The sequence below is a fragment of the Anabrus simplex genome, chromosome 2 (assembly GCF_040414725.1).
Source record: "Anabrus simplex isolate iqAnaSimp1 chromosome 2, ASM4041472v1, whole genome shotgun sequence".
Taxonomy (NCBI): Eukaryota; Metazoa; Arthropoda; class Insecta; order Orthoptera; family Tettigoniidae; genus Anabrus; species Anabrus simplex.
Window position 1 is genome coordinate 469,983,986 of NC_090266.1, and position 24,988 is coordinate 470,008,973.

A 24,988-nucleotide genomic window follows, 5' to 3' on the forward strand; every position below is an offset into this window, starting at 1 on the left:
TTTCTGTGAAGCGATAGAGAATGACTAGTAATTTCATAGTCTTGGTTGTATATGTTTCTATATGGGTCTTAAATTGTAATTTTGTATCACTGTTGCGTAACCACGGTGATGGGCTTGTCGAGTAGGTAATATGATGTCGGTAGAGGAGATTTACGCAGTGTTATGGTCATGTGGTTGCATTTTTGTGGATTGGAGATAAGTTTCCAAGTACGGCACGAGTTCGAGAGGGCATTAAGTGAGGACTGTAGCAGAGCTGCATCTGCTGGATTCCTTATCTCCCTAAATATCTTGCAGTCGTCAGCAAATAGTAGGGTATTCGCTGTTTCGTTGAGCTCGGACGGCAGATCGTCCATAAACAAGGAAAACAGCAAGGGGCCAACAAAAAAATACGTGTTCCTTTATTTTTAAAGGAGATTCTAAATACCACTTTTTACATCTGTAAACTTTTAAAGTTTTAAGATGTAGGCACATTCATTTTAAAAATTCACCCCCATTTTCACCTCCCCCCCCCCATTATTTGGATTTTCCAAAAACGAAGAAATACTTGTTCCTTTATTTTTAAAGTGGATCCCAAATACCAATTTTCATGTCTGTAATATCTTCAGGTTCTGAAATATAAGTAGCCTCATTAAAGGCATTGAAGCACTTTTTCACCCTTTTCCATCCTTCCTATTGGGATTTTCCGCAAACAAAAAGATACGTGTTTGTTTTTAGAGGAGATTCTAAATACCAATTTTTACATCTATAAACTTTAAAAGTTTTGAGATATAGATACATTCATTCTAAAAATTCGCCCCCTTGTCACCCCCCCCCCCATTAATTGGATTTTCCAAGAACAAAGAAATACCTGTTTCTTTATTTTTAAATGAGATCCTAAACACCAATATTCAGATCTGTAATATCTTCAGGTTCTGAAATATACAAGTAGCCTCATTAAAGGCATTCTACCCCTTTTTCACCCTACCTTTTGGGATTTTCCGAAAAAAATACGAGTTTCTTTATTTTTAAGGGAGATTCTAAATACCAACTTTTACATCTATAAACTTTTAAATTTTTGAGATATTGATTTACTCATTCTAAAAATTTACCCCCTTAAAGGAGATTCTAAATACCAATTTTTACATCTATAAACTTTAAAATTCTGAGATATAGATTCACACATTTAAAAATTCACCCCCTTTTCACCCCCCCTTTAATTGGATTTTCCAAAAACAAAAAAATGCGTGTTCCTTTATTTTTAAAGGAGATCCCAAACACCAATTTTCAGGTCTGTATTATCTTCAGTTTCTGAGATATAAGTATCCTCATTAAAGACATTCAACCCCTTTTTCACTCCTTTTCAGCCCTCCTATTGGGATTTTCCGAAGAAAAAACCGTGTTTCCTTATTTTTAATGAAGATTCTAAATACCAATTTTTACATCTGTAAACTTTAAAAGTTTTGAGATATCGATGCACACATTTTACAAATTAACCCCCCTTTTCACCCTCCCATTAATTAGATTTTCCAAAAACAAAAAAATACGTGTTTCTTTATTTTTAAAAGATCAAAAGTACCAATTTTTAGGTCTCTAACAACTTCGCTTTCTGATATATAAGTACCGGTATCCTGATTAAAGGCATTCAACCCCTCCTATTGGGATTTTCTGAAACAAAAAATACGTGTTTCCTTAGTTTTAAAGAAGATTCCAAATACCAATATTTACATCTGTAAACTCTTAAAGTTTTGAGATATAGATACACTCATTTTAAAATTTCACCCCCCTTCTCACCCCCTTAGCCATGGAATATCCAAAAATCTTCTCTTAGCGAGCACCTACATCTTAATATGAATATATCCCCAAAATTTCATTTCTTTATGTCCAGTAGTTTTGGCTTGGCGATGATGAATCAGTCAGTCAGGAAAAGTTATTTTATATATATAGGTGTATTCACATGTTGACCTTTCCTTCGTCTTCATTTTTTCTAATTGGGCGAATCTCGTAAATCTTAGGTAATAACGCATGTTTTCCTGTCTCTGTGTTGGTTTCGTGGCTCTCTTTTCTGCGTATTCAAATTTTCAAATATATCTCTCCTCCTTGTTTATGACTAGCCTTCTTGTTTCTTATTCTGAGGTGCTGCTCTCTCCGTTAGTCTGTCTGTTCGTGAACGCTGAGCCTGTCCGTTCAGCGGGCTCAATGTTCGATGATTGGCGTAGCCTATATGAAGTGAATCTGCTCCTTAGCTCGGAGTTCTGGGGTTAATATCTATAGAGTACATCACATCACATCACATCACATCACATCCATCCATCCATCCATCCATCCATCCATCCATCCATCCATCCATCCATCCATCCATCCATCCATCTATATACATACATCTTCATTATAAACCCTTCAGCGTTCAATTCTGTGCGATATTTCCAGGTTAAAGGAACATCATTTTCATGTCAGTATCGCCATCTACATTCAGGAAATGTTAGCACAATGTAAGGGTTAGACATACAGGTCGTCAAGCATGTTTCTTAAAAGTTAACTACGTCGTAATTTAAAAATATGGGACAAGTTGTTCAATATATCTCCGTGCGGCTTTCGTGTTAGTGCCACCAATAAACCTCAGGAAGGAGTTACCTCAGAGTTTTTCTTTTCCAGACCTCAGTGACATGGTGTATTAACCTAACAATGTTCTACGTGTTATTGATATTATAATATTATGATCATTAAGTTATGGCATCTTGATGCTGAGATTGATTATCTATCAAGCTGAGCACAGAACCCAGATGAGATGTTATAAGATAAATGATTACATACATCAGAGAAGGAGAAGGGGAAGGACGGCACACTATGATGAATTATCTTGCTACCTGGACGGGTAAAGAAGTGTCGTGAGCGCATATCAACAGCGGTAGCTTCTTAGTGTGGCCTTAGCTATGAAATCCATCACCAAAGAAGGCAGTTAAATACGTCATGGCACCCTGTAGTGTGAAATTTGTGGAACAAACCTCGGGATTCTTTTCTTTTTCAGTATGAATTTAGCTACCATGAAGAGGCATTTCTTTCTGACGCCATTTAGACTGCCTGTGTGTCCATTTCAACAATCCATTTTTCTATGCAGATGGTAGAGAAATGGGATGCCGGGCTGAGTAGTTCAGACGATAGAGCGCTGGCCTTCTGAGTTCAAGTTCGCCGGTTCAATGCCGTATATGTCCGGTGGTATTTGAAGGTTTTTCGGACACATCAAGAGATTTACTGGCTTACCGGGCGAGTTGGCCGTGCGGTTAGGAGCGCGCAGCTGTGAGCTCGCATCTGGGAGATTGTGGGTTCGAACCCCACTGTCAGCAGCCCTGAAGATGATTTTCCGTGGTTTCCCATTTTAAGACCAGGCAAATGCTGGGGCTGTACCTTAATTAAGGCTACGGCCGCTTCCTTCCCATTCCTAGGCCTTCCCTGTCCCATCGTCTCCATAAGACCTATCTGTGTCGGTGCGACATAAAGCAAGATTTACTGGCACGTTAAAGAACTCCTGCGGTAAAAATTCCGGCACCTCGATCTCTCCGAAAATCATAAAAGTAGTTGGAGGGAGGCAAAACAAATAACTTTATTAAGAACAGAAATCGGAACTATGTTAGGTAACTTATGGCTAAATTCTTGATAAATTTTGTCGGATGAACTTGAGCTGTGTAAATAGATATATTTTACTTGTCGACATCCTACGACATAGAATACCGAATTGACTATTTTCACCATTCAAAGATTCTACTACGTCCACCTTGTTCGAACCTATGATCTTTGGGTCTGAATGCCGACACTCTACCACTGACCCACCGAGAATGCTGTGATTCACTATGACTGTACAGTTTTAACACTGGAAAAAATGTTTGAATATAATATCGCACGGCGAACTACTGCAAGTCATCTGTATTCCTTCCTATGTAAGGATACGTCATCTAAATTTAAAAGTGACAAGGTTATAATGCAGGAATGCAGTCGTCTGCAATGTACAATTGGCAGCTGAGATACAACATGCATGCCCATAGATTGTATACAGTAGCACTCGTAAATATTTTGACAACAACGTTTGTCGCAATAGTATTATTCACAGCATTGGTTTGCATCTTGTGCAATACATAACATAAAATATTAACAACAAAAATCATACATAAGAACAAACTAACATTTTGGGGGCAGAATATTTTTTGTAGCAAAACTAAATTTTGATATTCAAAGTTCATAAATGTTTTGACAAGTACCTTTTGGACAAATATATCGAGCAAGTGTTTATTTTCTGACTGCCGCAAATAATATCTCGTTGCATAGCCTATTGCTTAAATCACAGCATCACATCTTTCAGTCATGGAAGCAATAAGGGTTCTAATTTTGACTTTAGGGATGTTTGCCCCTTCGGATTTCAAGCTGTTAGCTCCGATTTATTTGTTTGTGATCCTTTCCTTACACGTGTGTCCAGCATGTTCTAATGAATTAAATTCGAACTTTGACTTGACCACGACAAAACTTTCATATTCTTCTTGTGCACGTAAGAGAACTCCTGCGGTAAAAAATTCCGGCACCTCGATGTCTTTGAAAATCGTAAAAGTAGTTGGAGGGAGGCAAAACAAATAACTTTATTATTAAGAACAGAAATCGGAACTCTGTTAGGTAACTTTACATAGATATATGGGATAATTATCATGTTGAAGACACGATTGTCGAGGCATATCTTATCTAGTGTATGTTACATCTTATAAATGAAAATTCTAGGGCGTTCGCTGTCTGTAATGTTATTTATTTCGCCAAATTTTGATATACTTATCCGTTTTAGATCAACCCGAGATCATATCAGTAGTGTTTAGCTTTCGTGTCTGTCTGTCTGTTTGTCTGCTTGTTCCACCTTCACTAGTAAACGGCTGAATAGAGCTCAACCAAACTTCACGTTTAGATACTGCTCATCCAGGAACAGGTTTCGATTTGCATATCATTTAAAAATCACTGAATAGACTGTGGGTTTATAGGAAGACAAGAAGAGGTTTATTTTCAACTTCCTCTTATGCTATTGATTATATATAAAGTCTGTGGACTACATGTGAAACGCCCCTTAATTTTAAGTAATGTTTGTTATTTTAGAGGTGAAGCTTCCACGGTGCGTAGAATTATTTAGTTTACTTTCCTGGTTGAACCGTGAGGACAGATCACGAACGTGTTATCCACATAACGGGAGCAATAACCTGCAGCTATTTCTCGACCATTTCAACTCTATTCACGTAAATATTCAGTTCACCATGAAAATCCAAGTAAGTGGAAAACTACCTTTCCTAGATGTCCTAGTAAAACGCAACATTAATGGGACTCTGAGTCACACAGTATACAGGAATCCCACACACACACACAGACAGGTACCTGCACGCCTCCTCTCATCACCACCCATCACAAAAGCAGGCTGTTCTAACTAGTTAAAGGGCCATAGCGGTATCAGGCACAGAAAACCTCGAAGAAGAGAAATAACACCTCGCGAGAACCCTAAGGAGAAATGGCTACTTGCTCAATAACATCCGACGAGTCTTTAGAAGATCAGAAGAAAACAAAGAAAAGGCCGCCGTAGAAGAAAACAAACGGGAAACAACAACTGACCTGCCCGAAAACAGCGATACTTCCATGCAGACAGAATCGGCAAGATACTTGATAAATACGACATAAAAACCATCTATAAACCACACCGGAAGCTAGCCCGTTATCTACCACCAGTAAAGTACACAATAGAACTACAGGCTCCTGGAGTATACCACATTGAATGTAGCAGCGGAATGTGCTATGTTAGTGAAACAAGACGCCGAAAGGAATATATCTGTCACACCATGAACCAAAACACAGATATTTCAGCGGTAGCCGAGCATTCCTACGATACAAGACACTGAATATCATTTGACAATACCAAGATCCTAGCAGCTATCCCTTGGAATATGGAAAGGAAAATCCGCGGGGCTATCGAAATCATGAAACATCCGAACAATATGTATTTAGAAGAAGGATATAAAGTCAACAATTATTGGATGCCCATCATACATAGATTTAGACATGCAGGCCACAACATAAACATGCAGATCGAAACTCCAATTACATTACAGCGCAGGCAAGCCCCACCACCTGGCTGTGACACATATTTTCCAGAATTCTCACGAGACAGCCAGAGGGCTTACACCAGCCAGAATGGGTAGGGTATATAAGACCAAGGTCAGGAACCACTCTTGCAGTGTGATTGCTGCCAGGGAGACTGATTTCCTCGGATCGAGTAGGGGTATTTCAGTCGCCTTGACAAAGGATGCTGCGATGTACGTAATGTACAGAAAACAACAACACGGTTCAACCAGGATAATAAACTAAATAATGTTTGTTATGTACGTAATTTCGCTTACTCGTCAAATTACGGAGAAGAAAACTATTTTCTAATGGATTAATGTTCTGCTGCCAGTGACGGACACCCTCGAAAACCTACAGTTATTTGAAGGATACATAACGGGAGAAAATCAGAGATTGCAAAATATTTCTCTCGGCTTGAAATTTAACCGCACCTAATGTATTTGAACGCCGAGGAAACACGAGGTAGAACCTTTCGTTTGGTGTCTGTCTATCTGTTTGTGTATTCCTGAAAGTGCAAAACTGGTGGACTTACTTCAACCAAACTATTTATTTGGAATCTACTCACTCCGGATTGTGTTATCAGGTGCATATGGTGTCATGGTAATCACATGGAGTTGGTATTTATAGGGAGATTATTCTCAAATATTTTCGTTGACATTAGGACTATCAAAAGTCTATATATAACAAACATATAAGAATGTGTTATTTTCGTTCCTTAATGCCTTGTACGTATTTGTCGTTCGACGGATAATAACGCAGATGGTTACGAAAAATGGGATTTCTGGTCAAGGCCTTGAGACATATTGTGCATGTCACTTCCAGGTGGGTAACGGGTAAAAATAAAGAGCCATTTTACTGTTTTCGGTATGGCAGATATTAAGAGAGGTATCATCAACGTCAGAGCGCCACGCAAGTGGACAGGGATACAATATGCAATCTGAGAACCACGGAGAATTTCACACAATTTCTGACCAGGAACTGTACTGTACCATGAATTCGGAAATCGTCCTCATTCTCTCTCGAATATGTTCAGCTTCATCATATTTTCGTTACTGCCCCGGGGTGTCGTAGGAAAGTATCATTTTAACATGTCTCATTAAACGTGTGAATAGAGCCATGTTACTTCACATAAATTCCTGAAGGAAACATGTAATTCACCGCAAATTCCCGTGCGAAGGACGGGTACAAATGTTAACTTAATATATGGTAGCAAGTGCTTGTCCAGAAAATTCTTGTAGTCAGGACCCTTCATTATGCCATTAATGCGCACTAGTGGACCTACGCATTTAGTAGAGAAGCATTCCCAGACCACGAAGTTCCCACCACCATATTTTACAAGTAGGAACCTGGTAGCGTGACTGGCATCTTTTTATCTAGTGCGACGAAAATATGGAATACCATCGAATGACATATTGACTTTATTTTTCGCTCCACAATACTCTATATTATTTCTGCCGTGTCCAGTTACGGTGCTCATTAACAAAATACATGCATCTTTTTTTCGGTTGTGTACATTGATGAAGGATTTCTTGCAAAGGCGGTGAGCTAGTAAGTCCTGATCTTATAACCTACGTTTTACAGTAGTTACACGGACATTTGCTCCTTAATTCTGTCTCAGATCAGCAGTGATATATCGAGCTGTCTTCCTAGTATCTGCTATTGATTGCGTTCTAATTAGCTTATCTCTTCTCTCGGTTGTTTTCCGAGGTCGACCTTGTAGTGTTTTATTGTGCACATAACCTCGTACTGCGTAAAGTTTTCTCCTGACAGATACCAGTTGTCTTGATATGTTGAATGTACGAACAACCTCTGCGAGATCTCGCTCCTGCAAGACACATATTACTGCCTTCTTAGACTTTATGGAGTGCTTTTTACGCTTAGGAGGTGGCATTGGGCTGGTTAATGATTTTCAATATTACCCTGCAGTTCAGGTATTTAAAACTGATCTGCGTTGTAGTAAACACTAAAACATCCCTCTACCTTTACACACTGCAGCCGTATCATCTGTGTTCGTGCTATCTTCCTTCGGATGTCGAATACTCTATGTCAAAGATTTATGAGCACTACCGTAAATAAGATAGATTTACACGAGTAGTATACACTCGAATAATTGTTCCTAATAGATTTAAAATACTGTAGGTGCACAACTGGAACATTTCGAATTACCATTGCCATTTATGTTGGTATATTATGAATGAAAAAGTGAAGAATGTCACATATACGTATTATGAATCCGCCTGAATGCACGTCTAATTCCAGATGCTGCACTGTACGCCGTGACTACCGTGTTACCGTATTGTCATACTTGACATTACCATAAATATTAGTTTGTTTACATTTTATATAGGCTATCGATCATTGGTGCTGCTGCTGTGATATACCAAACAAAAGAGGTAGTTTAGCTGAGGGATTGCTTGTGGTGTTTAATTCAGTGTTTCATTAGGTAAGTAACCAGTCACTCATTTTTAAGGAGAGAAAAACAATTTCACCCTAATTTATGTCTATAGGGGGCTAGAACGGACAGTGATTATTATTTTCTGAAATGAAAAAATCAACGGTTCGAAGCAATACTACCGTAACTAGAATTTTTCAGATTTTAAATTAAAGTAAATTAAAAAGTTTGTCTATGTCTAAAACCACATTGGAGACTTATAGCTGTCAGCGTTCTAAGCAATACTAACAGCCGTATGTCTTCATGCTGATATCTGGGACACACGAGAACTTTTAATTTGCTTTAACCGAAAATCCAGACGGTCCCGCGGTGTAGGGTTAGCGTGCCTGCCTCTTACCTGAAGACACCGGGTTCGATTCTCGATCAGGTCAGGGATGTTTACCTGCATCTGAGGGCTGGTTCGAGATCCACTCAGCCTACTCGATTGCAATTGAGCAGCTGTCTGATGGTGAGATGGCGGCCCCGGTGTAGAAAGCCAAGAATAACGGTCGAGAGGATCCGTCATGATGACCACACGACACCTCGTACTCTGCAGGCCTTCGGGATGAGCAGCGGTCGCTTGGTAGGGCCTGTTACGCCATGGAGGGGGGAGGGTAAAATCTGCAAAATATTGTTCTGAACTGTCGATATATTCTTGTTTCTTACATTTCTATAAACACTGAATAATTCCTTTCTGTAAGACTGTATGATAATACTCATTACGCAGGCTACTTGACACTTGATGGCAAATTGAAGGAAGCAGTAATGGAAAAATCCAGGATGTAATTACATATTTAAATCACGAAGTCGGTGGTGAGTTGGTTATGCACTATAGGTCATGTAGCTATGAGTTTGCATTAAGGAGACGGTACATTCGAGCCCCAGAGTAAGTAGTCATGAAGGTGACTTGACTGTAGACCTACCTTAGTTAAAATACTGGTAAGCTGTTGCTGAAGAAAGGTTGTTCTGACAACGTCGAAAAACCTAATAGTTCAGAATAGCCAACACGATGCTTAACCGTCAAGAGCAAGCTTAATGAATTTTGGTCAGTTGTCCAAATACCGGAATACCAATGAATCAGGAAGATTTAAATGATATCCCAGGAAGATAGAGATATTCTGGTTATCCCATCTCAGTAGAAGATTTTATCAACAACTCTTTTATTATATAGTTTGTTAGTCATCGAGGACGATTGTGTAGCTTTCCAAAGGCTTGTATTGAAGGTTGGTAATCAGTGTCTCGGAGAGGAACTCTCTTGGCCAAGTCATTGCTCCCTTTCTTGTATGTGTTCTCCTGTTTACAGTTTCAGATTCAAAATTCAGAGAAAATATAATTCAATGCTCATTTTTCTATCACTCCTGAGTTCGAGATTCGGCAAGAATGTAGTTTGGCCTTTTTTCTAGATGTTATACATCATAAGACAGTAGCCACACTGTTCAATAATAAGCATTTCAACAGTTGTTGGAGAACAACTTCAAGCTCTGTACAGTGCTGGAAACACCATAATTGTGTCACTTTCTTACTGCTAGGAAAAACTGTGATCTATTGTTCGTGCACTTTCTACAATCTATTATTGCCCTTAGGCACAACATTTTTGTTATGTGAATATATTAATAATTTGTTATTTTTCCTATATGAGACGTCAGGTGTCGCAAGGGCAAAGAATGCTATGGTAGTGGTTGTTGTTTTGAGTCAATCATCTACATGAATTACCGCAAGTAGTTCATAGACCCAACAGTAGGATTTGTGACTGTACGAGGGACATTTACACCATATACGTAGTTTCTAAAAGAAGCTAATGAATCTTTGTAAGTATCGGGTGTGCAGTTATAACTTTTCGGTGCGTGCGGTGAGGGCTGTATGGTCAGCGCAGCCTGTACTGTTGCCGGACAGTAATACGAGTCCGGACTTTACCAAACTACAGCTTCAATACCAGAGTCACTGGATTATAATACAGAAAAATCAATTAAATATTCATGTTTTCCATGTCCCAAAATCAGAGGTTAACTTGCATCCCTTCATTTCCCAAACATTTCTAGCATCAACCAATGAAATTTTCATCAGTTTTCTCCTTAATATCCTGGGAAAAATTGAATTTATTCCGTGATGGATGATCGTTTCAAGTTCCTCTAATGTTTGTGAATTTGCGTTGTACACTTTATCAGTTATAATAGTCAAAGTGGTTAGTTCGAAGGAGCGAGCGAGACAAATGTTGTTGCTGATAATTCAATATTATCACTTAATCAATTGCTCACATTGAAACATCGGCTGTATGATCTGTCACTGGGTTCTACAGGAAAAATGCGAAATGACGTTCCCTCTCAGTTACGTCAGAAATGAATGGTATTGTTATAATCTGCACGAATCCTTCACGGTTATTCTTTGATGAATTATTTTGTTACCGCTAATTGCGCACTTCTATTTTCTGATCATCGAAGGGTTCCTAATTGAGAATACCAGATTTTTCGGCACTTCAGTGATAGAAGTTTTGTGAATTAACACATATGTAATGTGAAATAAACCTCATCCGAAAACAGAATAAGGTGATAAATTTCTCACGGACGTTCCTTTTAAAAATTCAGTCATAAAATATAATCCTACATACTGGGTAATCTGGTTGGTGATAAAAAACTAAAATGTAGTTTCTACATAGTCGCATCGTCCACATCGTACAACTTTAAGGTGAAGACGGTATTAGAAATCTAAAAAAATGCTGTGGAGGAATGGATGAAGCCAGAGATAAATTAGTTATTTACAGGTCGATGACATCGATGTTTGGCCCCTTAATGCACTCATTATTATCATGTGGTTTTATAAACCCTTACGGCATGACTACCAGGGAAATCTTCCGCAAGCATTCCTTAAGAACCTATTACATCCCCATTGTGTCTTTACAAGCAACCAAGGAAAAATCGTTTTAAAAATATCTTCAGTGAGCACCGAAACAAGCCACTAATGGGTTATAATTTAATTATGTATAACGAGACCACCGCTGTTTCATAGGTCATATCTCACGAAATGCGTAGAAAGAGAATGACACTTGGTAAAGGGAAACCAAACTTGGCCCTAATGGCGATAATGCAGCTTTGCATATCTAACGATATCACAAGCCTTCCATTTGCGACGTGACAAAGCAGAGCTGGATACTGTACAGTACCTCTGTGAACTGCATTATACATTTAGAACCAGTACCTGAGAGATTTCCTCAAGTGACTCGTCGAAATATTGTATTCATATCACATTACCGTAACTTCCAACATTTTTAGTACAAAAGAATCCTAGCCCTGGTGACAAGTCTTGCAGAATTATAACAGTCTCCACATGCCACTAAGAGAATGGTTTAAGTATTTGTGTGGATTATGTGTTCCAACGACGACCGGCTGTATGGAAGGATACTTAACTTGGTCCCTTAAAGGACGAAAAATTAAGGAGAATTTGAATTGTGTGGCAAAAATACTCACCAACTCCTCCTATGAGGACGGTAGAACGGAATCGAACAGGGATTGGTTATTAAAGACATGTCGAAGCTTTCAGACTATTATCTCATAATTCCTCTTGTCTTTTATTAAACCATAAGATTATACTAGAAAACACTGGCGATAATTCTAACACAGTTTCAGAAAACATATAAATTTCCTTTCGTTTAAATACACACGCTAACTCGTTAATTTAAATACAGCTGTTTTACACTCCTTCCGACTTTGATCTTCCCCAGAGCTCGTGTTTGTAGCAATTCCAAAGCACTGATACCTATACGTCATCCCTTATATACATACATACATACATACATACATACATACATACATACATACATACTGTAACCTTTTCGTGGTATCAATACATCAATTGATCATAATAGTCCCGCAACATAACGTTAAAATGGAACACCTTGGATGAGGCCTCCGACCAGGCGCGGCGTCGAAGACCCCTCCTCCCCTACTAGCGTTACAAGGCACTAGCTGAGCCGGTAGAGACTTACGGGTCGCAGTCTGTCCTTATTGGGCAGTAATCTAATCATTTACAGTAGGGGAATCTTAATAATGAGAGGAATACTATCAAACTATCCAATGAGAAGAATGAATTACTTTTTTTAAATTTTTAATGCCTGAGAAAACACGTAGATAATTTATACATGGATATGCCACCATATTAAACCTATAAATTAGACACCGTAAATTTCCTTGAGTGTGTAACTGTCCTCTCTAGTCCTTTCCCTAGAATTTAAATTCGCTCTGAAGATATTCAAAACACATTATGCACTAGTACAGTTGTACACAGAAATAATTGGATGATTTCGTATCTTGTATTACTCGCCTTATTTACATTAATACATTATATATTCAAATACAAAGTCGTCGTCCTATCGGCGAGAATTAACATTAGCTATCGAATGAACCAGGTGAGACGTATTTTGATATATGAGCTTGTTTAAAATATCTGAAAGTCGTCTCACTCATTAGAAAGAAAAACACCTATCTCGCTATCTCATAAAATAAGCAAATACACATCGTATGTTCCAATGGGATGTCACTTAAATATATACACGAATTGGACACTTGTACAACGATGATCCCTAAACGAATCATATTTAGCGAAACAGAAAACAACACAGTATTCAAATACATATCACTCCTGTGGATAGAAGACAATAAATACACTCGGCATTCACAACATAAATCATGAACGGGGCGTCCGCCCATAGCTGGTGGCAGCGGCATAACTGCCTCTTGTGCTTATGAGACATGAACTCATGTCCCGTGACAATTGTGACCCCTAGTCGTTTTAATTAACATAGATAAATGGGAGAGTTCTCTCATTTATTGGAATTGTAGGTCTGCCCAACGGTGTTTATTTCTGACTGGTTGCGTGTAATATCGATGCCGGAGAGAAGGAGAGCGAACCCTCTAACACTAAGTTTCTCTCACCGCGGCGGTAGTCTTCCACACCCCTCCTTGCCTGGCCGGACTTTAAATCTCACCGGCCAGCTGCTTACATGTTCCCGCCCTGCACTTTCATTTTCAACACAAGGGAACTGTGCCAGTCCCGTTATCTGGCCAGCTCGGCGCTTCACATTAAATCTCATTATTCCTTGGATGCCCTACGCATCAATTAAGCACTTCGGCTTGCATCTATCCTAATTTATACCATTGGCGCGAGACAAAAACCTCGCGCATACCATTTATTCATGTGGAGGAGAGGCTTATGTATCAACAACACCGCATTCGATCTATTCCTTATCAGCTAGAGTAGCTCGGTTCCACTTCTCGGCATAACCAATACACGAGTATTATAGAAGAAAGAAAAGCCCTATCATTCGGGACAAAATATGTTAACACTCACGTTCTAAATAAATTCACACATTATCACACTTCACTTGTCATATCGACGTTTCTTCTTCACCATATTTAATTTATACAAGGGGATGACCTAACACATTACGTGAAGCTTCTACTACAGAAAACCTTGAAATTTCTAGATGACTCATATTACTCGTATTTTTTATGGATGATACATGGAGTGATTTTTAAAGAATATTAAAGAATCCCTTTTAATTCCCATAGTGCTCCACGGTAAATCAAATCTAGGGTCTTAAATTATCATGCATGAATTCCCACATAAAACAAAGAAATACGGTCGCCGACCGTGAAGAAACATAAGTACTAGCCCTATCCATAACTACTACCATCCCTTTGAGAACAACGAAATCCTACCCTACATTTCTAAAGAATCTGCATGCATTAAATATTTACATTTTTACTGGAAATAGACTTTCAAATATTTTCACGATACTCATCTGCCTGGATCACCCCACAGCTCACCCAAGAAGGCACATCTAGTCGTTTAGTTGCCCATTACGACTGCATCAGCAACCTGGAGTCCTGTGTTCGGCTGCCGCTGGGTCGATGGCATGATGTCTTGACTCCCCGTACACTGTAAAATGTTCTTGAGGTTCCACGGCGTCTTGATTAAGTACGGGCCTCCCGTCGATTCTCTTCTTCCTCGGAGACTGATGTCACTGGCACACAACACAATGAGGGAATCTGACTTAATTATAATTGTGATAATTGGCAACACATTATAATTTCTACGATCGGAGAGACTCATAGGCTCAAGTCCTCCAACCAAGCACCGGTAATGTTTGTCACCCGTAGCTTTCCCTATTGGCTGTCTATTCCACTGTTGGCAGTTTAGGCCCTAATTATCACGTTCGCACTCTCACTGTTATTAGAAGTCCCAAAGCTACCCTTACGAACGTGGTTTGACCTTGCCTAATTCAGCACAGTTTATATGGGAGTACAGATTAGCTATTATGTCTGGGGTTTTTAACCGATATCACCCTGAGTTTACGCGTCGCCACTGAGCCGCACTTTCTCCTACACCTGATCATTCATCATTATATGGTTACTGGATCTCCCATGTTATTTTATCGGCAGTTAATACACTCGTGAATTTACTTAAACGAATTCACAGCCTACTAGCGTTTGATTTAACGTTCTCTTTACTCATATATTCGTACACTTAAGCACTCTGCATATCATATGACCGTCATGGTTAGGGTTAAATACCGCACTCTGTTAGTATCAATAAACCTTCATTCCACTGTTACTTAATCATATCACTGATAGAACTTCAGCCATATGAACACTATTCAAACGATTATTGACTGGTCACACTTTGTAGCACTGAAGCAAAGAATACTAGAGAATCACTCACATTAGGTACCACCTCACTATGCAACTGTCAGAATAGAACAAGATGCTTGCCTCAGTTCGCACCCCCTTTATCATGAAACGTGTCAGACTCGGGAGAGAGGGTAAGAATCCTCCTACCTGCAGAAATCGCTCCGGTGGCACGTAGTTCCCAGGATCGATGAATGCATCAAATTAAAGCTCAATTCCCCGAGTTTCCACTGATCGCTTATCATTTTGATCGCTTCACGCGTTTTGCTTTAATCTGGAAAGCGTCCTTTGATATCCCAGTGAGGGAGGGGCTTGCGATTTGGCGGTTCTTTGGCTTCGGTCCCCCTGACAGCTTTCTCCAGATGGTGAACACCTGTGGGATGTCCGTAAACTGCGTATATTATCCCATTAGAATCATGTAAAGGACTTCTTGGTGTCAAAATTTACTATAAAATTCGCCGCTTTTAATGAACATTGAGTCATGAAAATCTGCCTTGTAGTATTCGAGTTATGTTAATTTCTCTCCTGAAAACAATTGAAGACAGGTCTCTGGCAGCGGTGTTTCCGCGGGAAAAGGAGCGAGAAAGTGATATTTGCCAACGTTGGGCACGACCTCTGTGACCTACTTACTGTTGGAGTGTTTCTTTCTCTGTCGCGCCTGAGTGAGAGCGCTTCTGCCCGGGGGAGAAAATATTTCTCGGTATAGCAAGTACACATAATGGAAGCTTGACCCATGGAACGAACGGCGCGTGACTCGTATCCCGGGGAGGATAGACGTGCGCTAACTTGGGCGCTAATTAACGTATGAAAGCGCGGAAAACGGCATATTTGAGCGGTAGAATGCCATAATATATTCTTGATGATGTGATGAACGGTCACAATACATACGTACGTACGTACGTACATACATAATGCATACATACATGCATATATACAGTACACTCTGAAACGGTTACGGACATTGCAGTATTAGTCCATGGTGTGTTCCGACATATTGCGCCACAGTATAGGAAGTCCCGACAAAATGACACCGATATCAGAGGGAACCAGGCCATGGTAAAATCATGAGACCAGAAAGCAATTCCCATTTTACCAGTTCTAACAGGATATTTCCAGTTAAAAGGCAGAGCGAGAGAGAACGCAGAAAGTGCGTACACACACCTTCCAGGCTAAAAACATGTAGTACCAACAGTGGAACATCACTACCCATTAATGAGAAAGTCTGGGTTCAATACATACACACATACATACATACATACATACATACATACATACATACATACATACATACATACATACTCTACCAGTAAAAGAGCCCGACTCTCAGATTAAATTTGATAGGGGCATGAAATAGAAATCTCAGGGCAAAACTGGATTAATTGTAGCTAGGGCTCGGTACAGGAGGTAGGGTCTTATCTACAGAAAAACTTTGACTCTGATTGTATAAGAGTTTATTCAAATATGTCATGAATTTGCACATCACCTCTAAGTAGAATCGGACTGTCTTCCTCGTATTCCAATAGTATGGCTTGGGTTCTCCAGCTCACCAAGCCAAGCTGGTTGAAGCACGTTCCAGAAGACTCCAGGGATTCCAGAGACTCCAGATACTCCAGACAGAGGCAGCTGGACTGTCTGGATTGACGGCAAGTAGAGATGTCTCGAACTCTGAGGCCAGGGTTGAACACCGATGATCCAGGCGATGTTGTAGATAGTCACGTACTACCTCAGCCCAATGAGACTGAGAGGATTGATGTTCCCAAGGTCACTAGTAGCACTGAGTCCATGAACACCTTGGATGATCAACTTATAAGCAGAGATCTTGATAATTGTACATCAAGACTTCCAACGCTCCTAAAATGATATGAGTGGTATTAATAATTTTAGAGTTCATCACTAGGAAAATCTTCGTCTCTGAATAACGTTTGGCAACGAAAATACAAGTCCCTTCTTGTGAAATTATAGTTAAACACAAAGTTCATTACTGGCGAAGGTGCAAGTCATTGCCTAAACTCGAACGAAAAAACACAAGTCCATTCACTTGGAAGTCTGAATATATTTAAAGTTATTCACTGGTGAAATTCATAAAGTCTTTGAGTGACCACTGACGAAAACACAAGTCCATTCACATAAATAAATTCACTGACGAAATCCATAAGTCTTTTAAACCAACACTGGCAAATGTACAAGTCTTTGAGTAAATGCAAGTGAAATCCTAACTTTGTTCAAAGCCGTTGGAAAGTTAAAGTTCATCACTGGCAATGTTAATCAATTACTGTCTATTAGAAGAATGAGTTCCTCAACAGTTGTAAATATTCCACGTAAAAAAAACACAAGTCCATATTACGAACACTTAGAAAAGTTCCAATCTCGTTTACGTGTAAATAATATAAGTCCGTTCAGTGAACACTTAGGAAAATTCCAACTTCGAAGATATGTAAATAACACAAGTCCATTCAGTGAACACATAGAAAATTCCAGCTTCGAAGACACATGAAAATAATGCAAGTCCATTCAGTGAACACTTGGAAAATTTCAGCTTCGAAGACGCGTAAATAACACAAGTCCCTTCAGTTAACACTTAGAAAAATTCAAACTTCGAAGACACGTAAATAATGTTCAGTGAACACTTAGAAGAATTCGGGTCTCGAACCCATGGAAATAATACAAGTCCATTTAGTTAACACTTAGAAAAATTCCAACTTCGATGACACGTAAATAATACAAGTCCCTTCAATGAACACTTGTAAATATTCCAAGTTCAATTACGAAGACTTAGAAACATTTCTACCACACTCGAAGTCTTATGAGTCCACTTTATAAAACTTGGAAAAATCGTCTTCCCACACTTGTATAATGACAGAGTTCCAAAATGATAGTAGCAGCAAGAGTGTCCTCGCTGACTACTCAGCTGAGACTGTGTGAATAGGCTACAGTAGGTCCCCTTTTTATTCAATCCGGGATGTCTACGTCATAATACGGTTTGATTGAATATCTCCCGAATCCCTCGATGGATTTGCTTGAAACTCGAGCATTGGGACGTTTAGGTGATCCCAAACAAGATGACATATCGCTCGACTCGCTAGCAAAATTATTATAGAAATTTCCAAATTTTCTCCATCGAACTCATTAGAACAAGTGACGTGGAATCCAGAAAATACCAGTCAAGGCTGGCAACACGTGTTGAGACGAGCGGGCGGCCTAGCTAGCCCCTGTGGCTACGTCACAGCTCACAGTCGTCATACACTTCGCTAGCTGGTCCTCGCTGCTGGGAAACAAACCAGACGCGCTCGGAACATTACGCGTGGTAAATAAACGTTACTTATGCTCAAAAAATACTTATGTACATGTCGTAACCGGTACAATACATACATACATACGTACATACATACATACATACATACTGAGCCCTTATTGAAGTGTTCATTTAATTAATCAGTCATTCAATTTGATGTATAGAGTATATTTCATTTTTATTAAGTCTTGATAGCTGACAGGGAACATATACATTCATCAACATATGTCGCAATTTCTACAGGAAGCTTGAAGCCCTGGTCTATTTGCCTGCCAGCTATGTTTAGAAGGAGGAATTTCGACATGAGGTACACAAAGCAGAACAAGGAAACAATGGAACTCCAACGGCCGGAATCAACGGAAAACATTTCGGAAGCCCGGCGAGAGGCTAGAGAAGCTAGAGGATTCTTTTGAAGTAAGCGTCAGGTACGCCATTTGTTGAACCAACCGTATGATATAGTCACTGTCATTTTGGCTAGGCATTGGTCTGTGCAAGTGGTGGCCCCGAATGTGTATACAACAGCATCTGAGAGGACGAATTCATAAAAGCGACGTGGGCTAGCTACCCTTTATTTGGCAAGATTCTGCACAGGTAACGTGGTGAGAAGAAGTATTACTTACGCGGGTGCGGGTCATGACTTATGTATCTTGATCGTGTGGGAACTTGAAATTTTGTTTAAGACGCTCAATTTGCAGTTAATCTATTCAAGATTTTAAACTCTGGGAGAATGGCGTTTACAATTAGATTTCCAGAGAACAGTTTCAGTTAATCATTTCAATGCATAGTAGCCAGTATTTAAATGGGATTTATTTGACCTAGTCACGGGGTTAGATAAGAGTTATTCCGCGACAGTATGGGAACTGGCTGTTAACGGTCAGTGGAAACTACCCCGGCAGTAGTATTCTGGTACCTGGCAGGTTAATCTTGACCCAGGTTTTTACACCGTGAACGAGGGGATGTTTTATACAACATCCAGAAGCAGCAACGGAGACTACGAGATCACATTTCTACGACAGGATGATAGAGACCCGAGGACTGACCCAGTTCTATTCTGAAGGCACCACATTCTATATGGCTGGTTAACACGATGGTGTGCCGGCTGTCCAGAAGGAAGGCGGCAAGAGTTAACGAAATAGATTACTAAATTTTGAATGTAATTCTGTATGTGTGCACGTGTTTTAATGTTGCGAAAAGGGATAGGTCAGTTTTGATATTTAATTTCAGTAGATTTAGCTTTTGCTTGAAAGGACTACGACCCATTGAAGTAAATGTTAGGAAGCTTGTAAATGTAAATATTATTTTATCGTAAACGTATTGTATTAGGTCGCAACTTGCTTTCTTTCCATTTTATTTAGATTTTTAGCTGTATGGTTGACGTATTTCTTTTTACGCGTACGTTTCTTGTTTTATCCTCATATATATTTCTGATTTGATGTTTGAGACGCAATATACGTCTCGAAGCTTACAGATAAATGTAAATGAGGATTTAAATTAAAATCAGGAAGGACTAGATTAAAGTATTATTAATGGGAGCTCAATGTGTAAGGAATTATGCCGTCACGTTTTCTGGTATTTATTGCATGATGTGTGAACGAGGATGTGTGAGATGTTGGAGTTTGGATTCACTAGTACCTCCAACGCAGTTTCGTTTTCCAAGTTCCGAACATTTCGAATCAATTTTCTGTGCATTTATTATTATTAATATTATTACTATTATTATTATTATTATTATTATTATTAATGCGAGTTTCTTCAGTTTTAAGGATAAGGTATTTCAGTAACTTTCAAAAGTTCAGACAAGATCGATTGTATATGTGGCAATTTCTTAGTTTCAAGTTATGATATTATTACCGAGTTCGCCACTTTATTTCTCAAGTTTAACTTTACGAACGCGAGTGCTTTGATTTGTGACCTGAGCGGTCTTGTTTGTTTTTATGCGAGTGAATGTTAGACAACGTCATTTACATTTGTATCAGTTTTTGGCAACTTTAGGACATGTGATATTTTTTTGTGATTATGAGTACGAGGACGCGTTCCTCATTTGAAAGGCCTGTATTTTCATGATTTGTGTGACTTGCCTCGGGTAGACTTGGTGAGCAGCGTGTGTGAAGTGTTGGACCGTGTGTGTTTTTTATATTTGCTGCATTATTTTGGGAGATTGAATCTCCGCTCTGAGTCATTCCGCCGTATGTTGGCGTGGGTGATATGAGTGTCTACCGAGGAGAGTTCTTTTTTAATGGCCTATACTTCGTGATGATTTTATTAGTTTTTGTCCATGTCACTACGGTTATTGCACTAGACGAGATTTTTATATCGCGACGTTTAGTTTGGATTTTCTTTTATGATATAACCGCGCTACAGAATGTTTGTGTCATGTAATATTTTTCAGGGGCCAACGTTGAATTTTGTGTTGAAATTTAAAGCCTACTCATGTATTTTTATGAATTTGTGTCATGTAATTTGTTCATGTTGTTGTAAAGTCCACCAGTTGATTGATTTTGTGTCATGTACTTTATTTCAGGAACCAACGTTGAATAGGAAGTGTTGCTTGAAGTGTAAATTTATTTATTTATTTATTTATTTATAGTTTCCATCGAGTCTTTAAGTGAGTGAAAGTTGCGTAAATACCTCATGCACTTTTTGGTGAGCCCTGGAAAATATGACATCATGTTTTCGTTTCTTTGATTGTGCATATTTGCCATTTTGTGATTTTATAGTGTGTAGTTCCGATCCACAGTGTTTTGTTGTGCTTATGAGGTCGCTCATGATTAAGGTGTATATATTTGTGCGTAGGATGTATTACCACTCAGCGTGTTATATTTTGTACAGTTAGATTAGTTTTAGTCTCCGCTTTGTGCATTAAATCACGTCTATTCTACGAGAGTTCATTAAACCCTTAGAAAACTTTATTTTTGCTTATCTGTGCCAGTAATTGCATCCTTATCTCTTCCGTTCATTTTAAGCCTGTAAGTTAGATTTAAGTTGGTTCTAGTTCGTATCCGCGGACGCACCATTCCCTTGAGAGGCATGTGCTCATATCTCGGAACGGAAGGGTAGCGGTAGACCTCGCTATGCTATACGGGCATTTGTCATCTCATGTGTTAGGATTAGTCATTAAAATCCAAATGAGGCGGCATTTGTCACTAGGCAGAAAAGGTCCCTTGACTGTTGATTTCTGTAGCGCATGGTCCCATGTGCATAAAGCCGGTCGGGATAAATTTGCGTTGTCACATGGTCCCATGAGCTATGGAGTTGATGGGAAAGGTCTCAGTATGTATGTATGTATGTATGTATGTATGTATGTATGTATGTATGTATGTATGTATGTATGTATGTATTGTGCCCGTTTCTACCATCAAGGTAATTTGCCCCAGACTAGTCAACCGCTCCCAGGCGTGCTCAGTTCGAACTATGAAAAATAATGCCTTAAAAATATATACACCGTGGATGTTGATGGGGAACATATAACTAATATGGGCATGGTAAGGCCAAAGAAAGGCTATAGAAAAAGCAAGGTGAAGCATGACGTCAGTTTAGAGGAAAATGTGTGTTTAAAAAAATAAACAGGAAAAATTTATAAATAATCAAAAAATTTCAAAATGATAGAAAAATCACAAGCCTGAGAATTATTCTCTCAGCTTGATAAAGACTATTTTTTTAGAAAAAAAATTAAAAAAAGCAAGGTCACCTCCGTACAGGCCATGAAGGCCCTTGGACGAGTGGAAGGTAAAGGCTTCCACCATTGTTAACCTCGGCACGTGATGGGGTAGAGCGGTTAGCTCTACGCCCGGCCGCCTTTGCCCCCAGGAATTAACCTGGTACTCATTTTTGGTGTAGGCTGAGTGAACCTCAGGGCCATATGCACCTCCGGAAGTGGAAATCTCGTTTTTAGACTGAAATATAATACAAATATTCAAGTGTATACCGACAAAAATACTTAACATTACAAAGCAAAATTTTTGAATATCATTAACTTTAACACATTGGATAGCGTGCTCGCACCACGCCTCAAGCTTGACTTTTTTTAACATTTTCAAGTGTAGATGAGTACGTTCCCCATTCCTGCACACTTTACATTGCATAGGTGGTCCCTAACCTTCAGAATAGACGTGACACTTTACAACCTTGTTTATTAAATTCATGAATTTATACAAATAGATTTGACACCCAATCAAGCAACCGGGAAACAAATTCCACTGGGGGCGAGGATAGGACTTTTGCCTGCTGCAGAAACCTGTCGCACTCCTCTGAGGCAATGATTAATGATTGACAGATGAAATGATATTGGAGAGTGTTGCTGGAATGAAGATTAACAGGGAATGTCTGGAAACAGGCTGTGGATTTTCATTTTGAATGTTGTTTCTAAAACACTCAAATCTTATTTCCACTCAATGATATTATAAACTGGAATTAGTTTCCATATAAACTAACTTTATTGAACCACAACTGGGCGCTGTTTTAAACTTTGCTTGCCTTGAAATTGAAATAATATTAATTCGATGTGTTCGTAATTAGGCCGACGGAGTACACCTAAATGTATCCTCTCCCAGGATGTGTACGTGAGAATATGTATTGATACTTCCTCTACGGGCCTTACTTAACGCTCTGGAAAGTTTAAAAGTGTGGGAACTGCTCCTAGGTTCACAATAACGTCTCCATGCTAATTTAAAATAAACTACCAGTGTTCTGATATTGACATAATCTGCATAAGGGCACTTTATTGGACACATGCAACAACAACAACAACAACACTATCACTTTTATTGTTATGAAGAAAAGGCTGGAATATTCACCTTATGAACAAATGTGTCTGGAATAGAAGTACATGCGAAATACAACGAAATATGAGCTACCGTTTTGCAGCGAGAACTACCTCGTACAGTACGGCAAACTTATTTTTTTATAATAGGCAAATTCTAGAATTTTACCATCGACGCATGGTATCCTGATTTCTATTATTTCACTGAATACTGTACCTTAAAATTCACACTCATTTTATCATTTGGTTTATCTTAAACAGTCTTTTACTCTATAAAACACAAGCTGCTTATCTACGCCTTGTAAACGGGCCATAGATTTTCACCTACTCATCCCTGTGAACACTTTGTACATGGCATCCATAGGTAACAAACTGCCTACCAACGTAAGCACGCTGTGGAAACGCACCTCATATCAGAAGCAAGATATACGGCGAAAGACAGTCCAAAGGGCACAAGGTTACCAGATATCAATACTAACAGAGGAATGATGCTATTCACTCTACCATCCCCAGACATATGGATAAGTAAACATAGAATGATTCCATGAAAACTTCATACCGAGGCGTAAATTTCCAAGTTGATATTACTTTCTTTGTTCAAGAATCATGATTATATATTGCACCATTGCACCGTCTTGATCTCTTATAGCCTTCTCCCATTTAATCTTATCGTTTCGAGCCTCATTCAATTCCTGTATGTACCTTCTGTTATAACTTTCTTTTTCTTGGCTTTCCCTAACATTTCTTCTTTCGTATCGGGGTCTTTCTCTGAAGTTTTTCCTTCCTCTGCCTTCTCGGTACTGGTTTCTAAGTCGCATATTGGGCCTGTATCTCCTGTTTCTCATATACGCTCCTTGACCATAGGATCCCTTTCTGCAGTGGCATTTTTCTTCCTCCTTTCTTCCGCTTTCCTGGTTACCCCATTGTCTTTTTCTGTTTGTGTTCCTACGTTCATCCGGAGTATTTCTGCTCGTGTCATCCTGCGTAAGCACGTTAATAGTCTCTTCACCGTAAGTGTTCCTAACTATCCTGTGGGGATGTGGTACAGTAGTCATGTCGATCTGCCTTAGCGTTGTTTCCATCTGTACTGCGGTTAATGGGTTAGCAGTAGCTAATAATCGTTGGACGTCTGATGGAAATTGACGTTGTATGGTCTTAATCGCTTCAAGTTCGCTGGGTGGCGAATCCAGATCTGGAAATCGGTGAAATTGGTAAGCAAAGTAATCGCTGTACCCTGTTTGACCATTAGATGCATATTTCCGGGAATAGAGTTCTAAACGTAGGTTCTGCTGTACGTCCGGATTCCAAAAGCGCTGCAAGAATGCTGTCTTGAAGTCATTGTATTCATGAAAGGTGTACTTGAATGCTTGGAACCACAAACTAGGGTTTGCATCCTAATGTTTTTCTACTACTTTCAATCGTTTCTCTTCAGGGATACCATGTTCCTTAAAATAGTCATCCATTTCTCGAAGAAAACGTTTTGGCGAAATACTAGTTGTATTATTAAAATGTTTCGGCCTATCGTCGAATGTTTTTATCACATTAATTATAGTGGGACTCCCATTGCTTCCGTTCTCCGTATTCATTTCCACAATACTATGATTCGAACGCGTAACTGGTATAGATGTGGTTTCTCTCTCATTCATCTGGAATTCAACGTATTTATGACGCTCGCCGCTGGATATCGTAACGGTTCTTCCCTGTCCTTCCTCTCG